Here is a 5,249-nt window from a genome sequence, read left to right on the forward strand (position 1 = left end):
AAATGACCTCCTGGGTCAGCTTACTGCATGGTCATCGACACAGGGCAGGGAGTAAGATTCTGTGGATTTTACAGAAGCAGATACAGGTTTCATTATCCATGTCCTCTCCCCTTTCATCTTACAAAGACAGCAGGCTTTTCTTGGAGAACTGCCAGATAATGCCATCCTGCCTCCTCACGGGCCCCGGGGATGAGTCGCCCAGGGACTGAACTCCAGTAAAGCAGGTGATTGGCTCATGGGTAGGCATCTGACCTCGGCTAAGTCTATCAGACTCCTCCCCAGGACTTTTCTCTCAGAGAAACATGGAAGAATTGTCTTTTCTCTCTGGAATTTCTAAGCTGGGGAGATATGACTCTGGGACTCCCAGTTACCATCCAGCACAAGAAGAGACTTTCTGTAAAATAAAGTCTTGCAGAGGTAAGCAGGGCTGGGCGATGGAGAGAGAGCTGGAACCCTGCTGATACTCTGGAACTTCCAGATCCAACTGTATCTGAATATGGCTGCATCCCTGAATTTCTAGTACTTGTTTGTTGAGGTTGTTGTTGTTGTTTGGTTTTTGTTTTTAAATTTCCTTTGACTATTTTGAATTTGTTTTCAGCCATGTGCATTTGAAAGCATCGTAGCTAAAAGAGCTAATTTCCTACATTAATGTCAGGTTTGCTGAGTGGCATTCCTTAAGTGAAAAATAATATCCGCTATTTTCTTTAAATAAAATCCTTCTAGCTCAGGTTTGAGATATTCAAAACTCTGCCTCCTACCCCCCTCTTTTCCAACATTTACTATGTCACCTTGAAGCATTTGTGACCACATCTTTCCCATCTAGACGCAGTTGAGAGAGAGAGCAAAGTGTTCTGATACAAACTGCAACCTATATGCTTCCTACCTGGAAGCTTTAGAACATACTTGATTCTTGTCATTAAAGCAAATCTTTTGTTGTTGTCTCCAGGGCACAGAAGCATTTTCATGGCATAATGGAGTACAAAGTACATTAAGCCTAACTCTACTTCTCACCCTCTTTTACTTTAAATAGGCAGAAAAGAACAATCTCAAACACATTTTCCCAACAAATAAAATACATATACGATTATGTTTAGAAGACGTTTATGCAGCATATAGTTAGACTGATTAATTAATGGACCTTTCGCCAATTGGCACAGTAAATATATATGTTCAATGTGCTTAATTAAAAAGAAGACAATAACATATTTTTACAGGTTAATTATCTGAGAAGAGTATTGTGCCAGCACACTTGATGCTACAGTATTTCATGTTTGACAGGTAATCTTCTTTCAATTATATTTACTGCTAAATGTTTCTTGGATCGAGCTATTAAATTATAAGGTCAAAAGTAAAATGATATGAAATTACAATGAAAAGGGACACATATCCCACTTTATGAGAATAGAAGTTCTAATTTCTTTTCAATGCTACTAGTAGTGACCACAGTACTAATTTGAGCCCTTACTATGAGCCACTGTGCCCATATACATTTAGTTCTTACAGTAGTTCTGCAAAGGGCATATAATAATCCACACTGTAAAGCTGAAGAAAGTGATTCTCATAGCTGAAAGTCACATAGCTGGTGAGTGGCAAAGTCTAGATTCAAACTTGGAGTCGTCTGACAATGCCCAGGTTGTTGACCACTATGTACACTGCTCAATTGTTGCACCAATAAAGAAGTGCTTGAAATAATTATAGATTTGCCTACCCTGAAACTGCAGTGATTTAAAGACATCAAAGTTGCCAGTTGCTTAACCACATCTACTTACAGTAAGAAATTACATTTTATTTCATTTCTCAAACAAGATTAATTCTGCAGGCCCATAGAAACTTGAGCACACAAATCCTACCTCCAAATGAAAGATGCTTGTTTTCCACTATTCAACAGATGGCCCTGTACAGAGGCAATAAATATATAGTAGAATTTTCATTCAAATAAATGAGAAGAGAGGTTTCTTCTTGTCCTGATTCAGTGCCCATCATTATGGATTATGATGGCTCTTCCCAAACTTTACTTCATTCACTCCACTCTTTCTACAAAACTCCAGTAATGGAATCCATCATTCAGATATATGTGCAAAGCGAAAGGACTGTATTAATACAGTTGCTGAAAGTCAAGTTGATAGAGCACAGGAAATACATCCTAATAAATGCAACATTAATGTTTGTGTGGACCTTGGAGTGAGGGGTAGAAGAATTTTCAGTTTAATGGAATATTTTGCCTCTTGCTATGAAAGTGTGGCTTAATAACCTTGTAATTGGTCATTTACAGAATCCTCCATCTCTGGGTTTCATGCTTTCTTTACTCTGCAGCTGTTGATTCCTTCTCTTGTTCTGGATGGAAGATAGCAACGAAGCCACTTCAAAGGGCTCAGCCTGCCTTTTTGTGTTATTGTTTAGATGAAGATATTTCCATTTATTAAAGCACACTATTTAAACATTTTTATCATGTTTCAAACTTGACTGTGTTCTGAAGGTATGAGCACAGGCAGACATAATGGGGGATGTTTTCCAGGAGAGAACATAGACCATACCCTTATCAAAGGAATTATCAGAATTTTCATGTATGGATTGAGAATCAAATTCTGGAGTTAGACCTGAATTTAAATTCATACTCACAACTTATTACCAGTCTCATCTTGATTAAATGGTTACCACACTTCTCATCAATTTCCTTATCTTTGAAAGCGGAATAAGAGAAGTATGCCTGGTGGAGTTACACATAAAGCTCATCTGATAGAATATTCATAAGGATTTTGCACAAAATATACATGGAAATATTTTAGCACCGAGTTTAGCATGCGATTCGTCTTCAATACATTTAAGAGCTATTATTTATTATTATTATGCTATCATTAAATATCACTATTACTTAAATGTCATTATTGCTAAAATTGCTGTAAAACTACCGCAATAACCCATGATGAATTGCCCTCTTCTGTTTCCTTTGTTTAAATGGAAAATATATATATAAATCTAGACAGAGAACACTTTGGTGATCCTATTCAGTGGAGTGAGAATTTCCATGGCCCTGATTAAAACAAATCCTGAATTGCATGGACTTAAGATAGCAGAGAGGGGCTTCCCTGGTGGCGCAGTGGTTGAGAGTTCGTGACCCGATCCGGGAAGATCCCACATGCTGCGGAGCGGCTGGGCCTGTGAGCCATGGCTGCTGAGCCTGCGCATCCGGAGCCTGTGCTCCGCAACGGGAGAGGCTGCAACAGTGAGAGGCCCGCGTACCGCAAAGAAGAAAAAAAAGATAGCAGAGAGGCTAAGAGATTTGAAGTTAGACATCCCCAAGTGTGAATTCTACTGTGACCCTCTTCTAGCTCTAGAACCTTGAGGAAGTTACTTAAACTTTCTGAGCTTTACTACTAGTTTCCTCATCTGTATCTTTTTCAGGACTATTTATCAAGGATCTTCCTGTTCTCTATGCTTGGACGTATCAATGAATAAATCAGACAAGAGCCTTTGCCTGCTTGCTCCTTCTTGCACGCTTTCTCCCTCCTTACACTCTCGTGTGGAAATGGATGTTATAAATAAATTCTATGCTTTGTCACAAGTTGATGGACGCTACGGGATAAGGAAGAGGATGTGAAGCTCACTGAAGAGGCTTGGGTTGGGAGTGCTGGAGGACTGTACAGGTAGGTTCTGATTTTAAATAGGGTAGTCAGGGTGGATTTTATAAGTTGACATTTGAGCAAAGACTTGAAGTGAGGGAGTTGTCAGAATGTATGATGGGGAGACCACTCCCTGGGAGCAAGAATAACCAGAATCCTCCATCTCTGCCAGAGTTCTCTGTCAAAACTCTAAGGCAGAAATATGCCGGGCAGCTTGGAGGAATATCAAGGAGGCCACCCTGGCTGACTTAGTCAGTGGGGAGGAAGAGACAGCAGGAGGGCTGGAGGTCGGATATGTGATGGGATGGATTGGGTAAGTCCTGGGAGGCCATCACATGCATTGTGTCTTTTACTCTAAACGTAGGCAGCCAGGGGCAGGATTTTAGCCGAGGTGTGGCATGAACTGTCTCTTGTTTGAAAAGCACAACTCTATCTGTGGCCTTGAGGATGTGGGGAGAGAGTGGAGTCAGGGAGAATCTCGGGAGGCGACTACAGGATCCTCGGGGTCTATGTTGGTGGCCTGCACCAGGCTGCTAGCGGCTGGTAATTCTCAGAAGTGGCACATTGGGAAGGTTGTGACAGCATTTCGTGGTAGATTGAATGCAAGAATGGAAAGGAAGAGGGGGTCAAGGGTGAATTCGAGATTTAGGGCCTGGGGAACTGGAAAGGTGTGGTTACTGTCACCTAAGATGGAAAAAGTTTGGGGTAGAGCATGTTTGGGGGATTAAAGACCAGTTTTGGAGGTATAAGATTTGAGATGTTTTCGTGACGTCCAAGTAGAGATGCTGAGTACACAGTTGGATACACAAGTCTGCAGTTCTGAAGAAAGGTCTAAACTAGAGGTACACTTTAATACAATGGAGATATTAAGAATAATTACATGGAAGCGCTATTTTAAAGATAAAATGAAGTAATGCAATTAGCACTCTGTCTTCTCAAAACATTTAATAACTGTTAGCTAAAATAATTACCTGAAATGAAAAAATACCTATAGTTTGTTTTGTTGTTTGCAGTAAAAGTGAATAAAATGTCACAATTATTTTAGTAGTATTTGTGACACAGTAGTTTTAGTTAAGACACCATGACTACAAACATTTACAATAAACCTTTCAGTCTCCTACTTTTCACTCTGATAGGGTACTTGGAACCATATTTTGTAAGGTTTAAGTTAGTTGTCATAGGGTACCTCTTTAATTAGAAGTAATTCTGAACTGTCTAGTTCCATGCAGTTTTATATACATATATGTATAATTATTATTTTATGATTTATCAAACTCAGTTGAAAATTTGCATCACTGATATACATTAGAATTTAAGCATTTACCCAGGTATTCAAGGAAAAAAATGTACTTGTCTTGTAATTTCCATAGGGGTACTTACTTTCACATCTTCCCTTCACTTTGCAATCGAAAACATGGCAGGGGAAATATTATCTTACTGGTCTTTGAGTTCCCCTTAGCTATCTGCAAGTCCTTAAACAGCCTTTGTGGCTTAACCAAAATTCTCTTCCATCTTCATTCCGCTAACAGATATTGGTCTAAGCATGTACTTATACTAAAAAATGCATGACCACGTTGTCTCTACACATCTATAATTTTATGTTAACACTATCATTATGTAAGCTATACT

At 39.4% G+C, this 5,249-nt stretch overlaps 1 long non-coding RNA gene across 1 annotated transcript; it reads left to right on the forward strand.

Annotated features, from left to right (window-relative positions):
- The first annotated feature begins 258 nt into the window (after positions 1-258).
- LOC125960366 (uncharacterized) lies at positions 259-2,444 on the forward strand. Its single transcript, XR_007469934.1, has 3 exons — positions 259-417; positions 1,215-1,278; positions 2,314-2,444. It is a non-coding gene; the product is annotated as an uncharacterized LOC125960366 (long non-coding RNA).
- The last annotated feature ends 2,805 nt before the right edge of the window (positions 2,445-5,249 follow it).

This window comes from Orcinus orca, chromosome 11 (genome assembly GCF_937001465.1).
Source record: "Orcinus orca chromosome 11, mOrcOrc1.1, whole genome shotgun sequence".
Classification (NCBI taxonomy): domain Eukaryota; kingdom Metazoa; phylum Chordata; class Mammalia; order Artiodactyla; family Delphinidae; genus Orcinus; species Orcinus orca.